The sequence below is a fragment of a genome, unplaced genomic scaffold, assembly GCF_019419815.1.
Source record: "Pyrus x bretschneideri cultivar Hongxiangsu unplaced genomic scaffold, Pyrus_bretschneideri_v1 Contig4, whole genome shotgun sequence".
Classification (NCBI taxonomy): Eukaryota; Viridiplantae; Streptophyta; class Magnoliopsida; order Rosales; family Rosaceae; genus Pyrus; species Pyrus x bretschneideri.
This window is the reverse complement of record NW_025999723.1, coordinates 1,199,522-1,209,085: the sequence shown is the minus strand read 5'-3', so window position 1 is coordinate 1,209,085 and position 9,564 is coordinate 1,199,522. Positions and strand designations below refer to the sequence as shown.

The following is a 9,564-nucleotide window of genomic DNA, read 5'->3' as shown; positions in this document are numbered from 1 at the left end:
CCGTTAAATTATTAGTTTAAAATATAAAAATTACGATTTAACTATTAAAAAAATTGGAGTATTATATACTTTGAAGCATCATAACAAAGAATAATTTGCATGTCATTACATAACATCGATGTTGTTATGTCGATCATAAATTCAGCCAATCAAAAATTGAAAATAAAAAATTTGAAATCCTTTGGATTCTCGCAGAATATGGGGGGGTTTATTGACTATTTCATCATGTGAAATAGAAGAAGTGTAAGTTCTAAAAACCATCAATAAAACACTTGCAGTTGACTTAATTACTTAAACCATCTTTGACAAGAAATAAAAAACAAAAAATTACTTGAACCATATTATGGTGCTATTGTCAAAACATATCTAACATCAATCACTCTCTGTATACAAGGTTTAGAGCGTTCTACGACAAATGTCATCCCGTATTTTAGCCAGGGACAGGGGCGGACGTCGTTGCGCCCTTGTACAGAAACGACGAATGGTCGAGACTGCCACCTCTTCAGGTTTGTTACAATTGTGCAAGTCCCAATATGTTTTGCATCTGGAGACTACGGTTTCCAAGTCCTTGGCCATGAGCACAAATGCTTCCACTTCTGTCTGACTTTTGACATGTTTGCTGGAGACTGGAAGTTCGTTGATACAGTCTGATGCCCAATCGAGAAGCTCCTCCCCATAAAAGTGACCTTTCCCGACGCGCTTGATGGCCATTGATGAGACTCTTTGCCCAACTTGATTGTCACTCGACCCGTAGGTCCACAATGTTCCTTTGATAATGAACATCATGCAATCGAGTGGATCTCCCATTCGAAAAATGAAGCTGTTCTCACCGTACGTCACTGGCATTAGATAGTCGCAAATCAACGTCAACACTTTTTCATCCATGTCCTTAAGCTTATTTACCTATACACATGCGCGCGTATGGACATACATATATCATCAGAACAACATTGCCAGTGAAAATGGATGCAATTAATAGATGGAGAGAGATCGAGTTTTGAAGAGCATACTTTTTTTAGTGTATCCATGAAAAGATAGCGTTTAACAGATCTTTTGGTTTGCCAGGGAAGAACAAGGAATGGATTGTGGACATCAGCATCTCTGTCTGTTTTCAATATTTTCGCTATGCTATCCATGATATCTTTCTTGACATCATCAGGGAATTTATTTTCGGATATCCACCTGCGTACATCTAGCTTCTTCATCCAAATCTTCTGTTTCGTCTCCTTGTCTTCCTCTGCTTTTTGTCTCCTCTCCTCCGTTTTTGTAGCTTCCATCTGCACTGCTTCTGCAGCTTCCTTCTGCATAAAAGTCTGTGACGCAACAAATCAACCAATTACTTAATATACTCGAAGAATGATTTCCACGGCCCCAAACTCCTAAACATGGGAAATTGGTGAAAGTTAGTACATCGAGATTCAATATAACAACCTGCACGTTTCCAATGAAATATAAAAACAGTAACAAGCCAACGACAGAAACGAGAATCGCAAACAAGTTTTCCCACACGTACGTACTTGTTGTCAGATTCGTTCCAAAATTACTGCAAAATAATAGACAATGTTGCCGAATTAGATAACCCAAAAATTATATTCGTTACATATTTTTAAAAAATTGTTGATTGTCAATGGATACACCGTACCTTAGATTTCGCAAGCCCCACCAGAAAGAGTAAAAGAACTTCTTTCCGAACTTTATATGGTCTACGTTATGATTCTTAAGGGAATCAAGAAATATTCCAAAATTAAATGGGGGTAAGACACCATCTGAAGTATCTAACGGGCAATGCTCGTTTAGAAATGCTATATTTCTCGAATTAGTAGTTTGATGCCCACAGTAGAAAGTATTCATACACCCAATAGGATCTGGACTATGATTTGCACAGGCATTGTGCCAGCATAATATCTCTTGTTCAATAGAAAAGAAATACCAAATAGCTCCAAGTATCTACAAAAGCAACAAATTCATAAGCAAATGATTTATCAACTAAGGAACATATAAAGTTAAGGAAAATTTGTGTAGGGCAATGCTAAGAGTTTCTATATGTGAACCAAATCGAACAAACAAAAAAGTTATCTTGTAATAATTGAAGATGAAAGTAAGTTTTAGTGTACATATAATTTGAAACGCGCATACAAAATCGAACATTAGTCAAACATTTCTAAAAGAAAGCTTCATCTGACATTAGTGAATACATAACATGAAGCTTTAAATAAAAAAGGAAAACTAATGAAAAATCCAAAAAAACTTTTCTTTTAATGTAAAGTCATTTTTAAAGGTATAGTGAATAGTATCAGGCAAATGTATAAATATAGTTTTTCGTTAAAAGTGAACAGTACTGAGAATGTTTTGTTAAACCTCCCTTAATAAAAAGGACTTCTCTACACTTTTTCTTAACAAAAAACAACCTAATAACTTTGCTTAATAAAAATGGCTTGAACTTTAATGAAAAGACAAAATTTGAGAGCTTTAATGAAAAAAGGTTTTTCCAAATTTTTTTCTTAAGGTCAATTCCAACTCATGGTCTAAAACCTATAATTCCCCTTCTATTCTCCACCCAATTCATTTCAATCCAAGTTCTAATTTGGACCTAAAACCTAAAAAAAAAAAAAAAAAACCATATTTAGGCCAAGATTAGTGGTGGAGCCCCCACCCACATGGGTGTGTCTCCTACTTGTTTACCAATAAAAATGAGCCCAATGGCTCTTTTGGTTGATCAATAGCTCATATTTGAATGAGCTGTTGGTTATCCAACGGTCCACATTTAATTTAGTTAATACTTTTGTTTTATATTTATAAATTTATTGAATACAACGACCGAGATCGAATATGATCAAATCTAACAGTAAAAAAAAAAGATCTAACAGTCCAAATTTAAATTCAACGGTTAAAATAATTATAAAAAATATTTAACTCAAAATTCACCCAAAAACTCTATAAATACCTATATATTTGTTGAAACATCCACACAAAACTCAATTTTCTCCTACAATTCTTCCAATTTTTCTTTCTACCATCTTCCAAAACCATGTGTTTGCTCATGTGTCTTGTGTTTATACATCTCTATCATGTGTTTCATATTCTTCTACAGTGTTTCATGAGTTTCATGTGTCGGTTTAGTGATTTTTCAATGTTTATCGGAATTTAAATATTTTTAGGTTAAAATGTTCATGAAATTAATTTAGGATAGTCTACATATTTTTTTTTAAATGTTAATTTAAAAACAATTAGCCTAAATTCATTCTTTAATAATCTGGGGCCACAATTTTGGGCCAGAAGGGTTAGAGCAAAAAAGCTGTTTATGGGCTAAAAATTTTAGGTTTTGGGCCTAAGGTTTAAGATGGTCTAACAAAAAGTAATTTAATGAAATTTTTAATAAAATACTTTAAAGAACTGAAAAATATCTAAAAATGCAGACGCATGGGTCTCGTGTGTCCCCTCATTCCGCTCTCTCTCTCTCACCATCCTTCATTGTTCCCCTTCTCTCTTCACCATCCCCATCATTTCTCTCTCTTATCTTTCACCTATCACCATCATCATCACTCTCCTCTTTCACCCATTATCATCATCATCTATCTCTTTTCCTTCTCATGGCACTTCTTCCTCCTCTCATCTCTTCTCTGTTTTTTTTTGTTATGTGTAAAGTTTAAAAATTAATCATTTTTTAAGACATAATAATATGAATTATTTATCACATACCAAAATTATTACCGACATATTTTTAATAAAAAACACTGAATAAGTTTTATTAATAAGAAATATTTTTTTTAAATAATAAATTTCTAGAAATAATGGTCACAATCAGTGGTCACTATTTCTAGACAGTGATTAGTATTTCTAGAAATAGTGGTTACCCTTTCTAGATAGTGCTTGCTATTTGCTATTTCAAGAAATGCTAGCATTCATATTGTTTTCGTAACATATCCGATATCTTATTAGGTCATGTCATGTAACATTTATTAAAGTAAAAGGGTAATATAATCTGACCCAAAATCGATCCATTAATATTATTAGGTAATATGACTCGACCCGTTAAAGAAAATATATGTTAAATCAATAAATAATAAAAAATAAAAAACATAATTTGACCCCAAAAAATGGAAACATAATACTAAATTAATATGCATACCATATTGTCACATAAATATTACTTCAAAACATGAAGAAAAACAACGTTTGTCTCTCAAGTATTATATACTCCGAAATAAGAGTCTAATGAAAAAACATTAGTACATTACTACAAAATACCAAATATTCAAGGATATGCAAAACGAAGCAAGTTGTGCTTCAAGGTTAAGGAACCTTGCATGTTTATATATGTTTTCACATTTTTCAGACTTGCATGTTAATGATTATGAATTATATTTATTTTGGACTCCCTTAAAAATACCATTCATGAGGGTTTGTATGGTTTTAAAAATTTAAACGACGATGTACCCATAGTTAAAGCTAGAAGATGGGATCACGAGGGTTTGCATATTTTATCACATTTTTCGGACTTGTAAATTAATTATTATAAATTGTTTAATGTGTTTGGTATTTTTAGACTACTTGATATTTTTGTTTTTAATGTATTTTATAATTTTTTAATCTCAATCTTTGTCTATCATATACTATAAAAATAAATAAATAAATAAATAAGTAAAACTTAAATTTTTTTAATTTATATAGAATAGAATACAATAATACATATTTAATATATAATATATACATATACACTATAACAATTGTATTTTATAGTAAGTTTTTTTAGTAGTTTAAAAGTTAAAATCATCAAAATAATTTTTTTCTTAACATGTTGAAACGGGTTACCCATGTGTCACATTCGTGTAAATTTGTTAAGAACTCATTATTAAGGGGTTCTTATCTTGTGACCAATATCAATCCGATTAGTTATCATGTTGATCCGAAATTCGTTATTTTCGTGTCGTGTTAACAGATCGTGTAAAAAATTACCAAGTCTACTTAAAGGGGCCCCAAATTATATCTCTTGCATTGATCAATATGGTTACTATAAATAGTTATATCGATTACTATATTTGGTTTATATCATTTATGATTTTTTTAACCAATTTAATAACATTTTAGTCGCCCTTACAAGTTACAACCACAATTTAATTGATGATTTTGCCAAAAAAAAAAAAAAAACACGAAAAATAATCTTTAAGTGAAACTTCAATGTACTTTTTGTTTCATTTGATTTCTTAAGATTGAACTGATTGTTTATTTAGTGATGGTTATTTTTGTAGCTTTCTTTACTTATTATGTAATGATATTTGAAAACTGATAATTAGCATGAGTTTTGAAGTTTGTTTCACTTTTGTGAAAAAAAAAAAAAAAATTGGAGGAATATCTTGAGGACCCCTTTTATAAATTTTGCATAATGATTCCAAAATCTCGAAGACAACCTTGTTAGACAGTGACACTATTTTTAGAAATCTTAAATTCTAAACCCTATATCCTAAATAGTGACACTATTTCTGAAACCGGTGTCTTTTTTTTTTTTAGAACTAATGGTTATCATTACTAGACAGTGGCACTATTTCTATATAAATAATTTACAATTTTTTTTTTCAAAAAAAAAAAAAATTTAACAAACAAAAGAAAGAAGCATTCCAGATTCTTAAATCTGAATTGGCTGTGGATCCTGAAAAGAATCCTCATTTTGATGTGGATGTGGGTATCAGTTAAAAGAGAAAAATTGAGACCGAAGCGAATGGGCTTCTCGTTTTGAAAAGAAGGAAAATGGGCGGAAGATGCCGAGCTTATAAAATTAAAGGTGGTCAACCCAATGTCCTAATCTCAATTTTTTCATGTCTTTTAACTAATAGAGAAATGCTAAGCAGATTCTTTCAAAAGTATGATTTTTTATAAATCATTTGACATCTAATGTTTTTGGTGCAATGTTTTATAATGTTAGTATAAAAATTAATATTAAACTATGAGATAGATAATAAAGAGTCCATAAAAGTTTCACTTTAAAAGAATCTCCTTAGTATTTCTCTAACTAATATGCCTGAAGAATGCTTTGATTGGTTTATTTGTCTTTTAACTAATAACAACTTTTTTTTTAATATTATATTAAACTTTTGTCGTTTTCATTAAAGTTCAAGTCATTTTCATTGAACGAAGTTATAAGAAAGCTTTTGGTTAAATTCAAAATTTTGAAGCCCTTAATAAAATGATAATCGAAGCGAAACTTACGTGACTGGCAAGAATGTAGAGAATAAAATTGTATAGACCTTTAACCCAAGTTCCAACAACCTCTCCAAGTTTCTTGGACGACTGGTGAACTCGATACATCCTTGGTAGATATTGACCAAAAATGAAAACATTCAGAAGCTTTCTATGTTCCATATATTCAGCGCCTCTCATATTGTAAAATGTAACTACTATTAGCAGCTTTAGAAAAGAAATAAAAAGGGGTTAGAAATCTACTAATTACAGCTAGCTGGTTAAGAATAGCTGCACACAAACAAAAAAAAATTAAGAGTTTAATTTCTCTTACTTGTGGGATGGGAAGAAGAGCTAGAAAATCATTTATGTAGGAGGAATATAACCATGACATCTTCCGAGCTATTTTCTTGCCGACTTTAGTCAACGCTCTTCCTTTTGATTTCCTATACAAATTTCCTTCAATTTGCTGGGTGCTTGAGGCCACAGTTCTCGTGGTATTTGCGGCCACATTAGCCCCCAACTTTTTGTGCATTTGAAATTTAACGCTTTTGTGAACTTTATATATAAAAGGCACAGCGAAAATGATATCCGTGAGTGATCGCAACACAAGAACACTAGTGCTCAGCTTTTTGTCCATCTGAAGACACTTGTTATCTTGATCAATGATTAAAATGTACAAAAACAGAGGATCTAGTGAGACGGCTAACACACAGGACATAACAATTATGTTACTCCATATGTGAAGGAATTTCCTCTGTTCAAGTTTTCGCTTTCTTAGGGCATAAAATGTCTGTTTAATCAATACATTACAACGTCCTGCAACAGGTCTTAAAACGACACAAAAAGAACAAATTGCACCCATCAGAATCATGAATAAACATAAAAGGATAGGCATATGAGAGTTCACGAGCATTCTTTAGTGTGAAGCACATATAAGGGCTGTGTGACGATGCAGAAGGATGTGCATATGAGAGTTCATGAGTAAAAATAGGCAGACAGATGAAATGAAGAAAGCTAAATGAAGGCGTAAGGTGATATTGCATAAGTGAAGGTTGCGCATGGATCATAATCACAAGTTACAGCCTTATGATCGATGAAGTATTTTGGCCAGCCAAAGGCAGTAAGGATATGAGTCCCAGTGTTTGATACAAAAATATATTTGAAAAAATTAAAGACAAAAAATTGCAGTCCTAATGTAAAGAAGTACTAACCCCTCTGCTGGGCTCTCCACATCTGAAGCTTCTCTTCTGTAATCCATAACCACTCAATCGAGTTTATGACACTCCGTGATGATCAGTAATTCAATATTCCCTGCTAGCCTGACAGTAGAAAGAAATTGTGTGTGTGTGTGTGAGAGAGAGAGAGAGAGTTTAGTTACATGGAAGCTTACAGCGATGATACCTGAATGACTAAGTTTAGTAGCATTCTCTGCAGCAAGTGGCAGAAACCGAAGTTTGGTAGTATTCTCTGCAGCAAATAGCTAGTTGTTTCATGCAGATGATGATGTTATCGATGTAGAAAATCCCTTTTCGAAAACAAATCAAAGTTCTACTTATTAGCTAGTTGTGTCAAATGGATTACAAGTATTGTATACAAGTGCTAAAATAAGGGACTAAATGTGTTGCAAGCATTGTGTGTAGATTTCAAATGGATTACAAATATTGTATCTAATTTCAATTTTGAACATAATGGACAATTTACACAATATTCTTTCAGTGTGCTCAAATGTGCAAAAAGTAAATATATCGGATCATCTGAAACATGATTAAAAAGGAGAAGATTATATATGCAAAGAAGTAAAAACACCACGGTAGTTTTTCAAACATTCACATTTAAATAGACCAATTCAAATTGTCCTCAATTCGAAGCCTAGACAAAATTCAACTGAAAAGATGTCATATTGTTGGCCATACTTCTTATTTGGTTGTCAATGTGTTGTGACAATAACACCGACTCAAAAGAGCAAACTAAGTAATTAAGTAGTTGTTCAAGTGAATCATAAGTGCACAAAATTAAAAGTTAAAACTTTCCCAACAGTGGCATACCTCTATACGAATTTGGATTACACAATAACCAGTAGTCGAATCTCCCTTTTGTATACAAACTAACAACAGTACTGATATTATTATTTTCCTGGCAGCAGAAACAAAGAGAAGCTTTAAAATATGTGTTGAATTAGAACTAGGCATTTTAGCCAAAAAGATTCTTGAGATTGACATAACTTCTTACTTTGGTCCCTGAGATTTGAAATCAATAGAAGTGGTCATTGAGTTTGCCCACCGTCAATCATTTGTCATTCCATAAAAAATCTTTCTTAAATAAGAATCAAAATGCCAAAAATACCCTCAGCTGGCCAAAATTAATAAACAACAAGGATGTTTTTGTCATTTTATCCTTATTGAAAAGAGATTGTTCACGGAATGACCAAAATAGTTGATAGTGGAAGGGACCAGTTCTATCGATTTTCAATCTCGAGAATCAAAGTAAAGAGTTATATCAATCCCAAAAACTATTTTGGCTCAAAAGCTCTAGAATTACTGCAAATATATTTAAAATTGCATTAGCAGTGAAACTAGAACATCATAAATATTAGATGATAGTAGACCAATGCGACAACAAAGTTTTTTTAAATGCCTCGCACTGGCATTGAGACTCAACTTCAATACTTGAAACTTCATTTAAACTTGTAAAGACAAAAACTTAATCAATTAAATACAAATATTGAAACATTGACAAATAAAACACATTGAGAGGAATTCACCTTATCAAAATCTCAAATCAATGATGGGTTATGGCAAATGGGCAACCGAATCGGACCAAACCCTTTATCATGTCATTAAAAATTTGAATTTAGAAGATCAAATAACAAATTGCAGAGAGTACTCCGATCATTAAAAATTGGCATGCATGAAGGATACCTCAAATTGAGAAGCTTGAATTTGATATCTTGAAGAACAGAAATGCAGCTAGATAAAAGTATATATACTGGATGAACCGACCAGATTCCAATTCTAACTCCTCAAGTTTTCTAATGAAGTGAAGAAAATAATCTTTTGATACCTCGCTGTTCAAAGAAATTTTTGGTTGTCAAAATGTTGTGACAATAACGCATTAATTAAAAGAGCAAATAAGTAATTACGTAGATGTTCACATAAATCATATGTGCACAAAATCAGACGTTGAACTTTTCCAACAGTAGCATACCTGTATACGAATTTGGATTACATAGTAACCAATAGTCGAATCCCTTTTTGTATACAAACCAACAACGGAATTGATATTATTGTTTTCCTGGCAGCAGAAACAAAGAGAATCTTTAAAACATGTTTTCCTGCATGCATCAAGTTTTTCGATCTACTTTGTCCATTCAAATTCAATTGGGTAAAC

General features: G+C 32.0%; 1 pseudogene; it reads right to left on the bottom strand.

Annotated features, from left to right (window-relative positions):
- Positions 1-430: 430 nt before the first annotated feature.
- On the bottom strand, positions 431-9,126 carry LOC103936575 (annotated as a pseudogene).
- Positions 9,127-9,564: the final 438 nt, after the last annotated feature.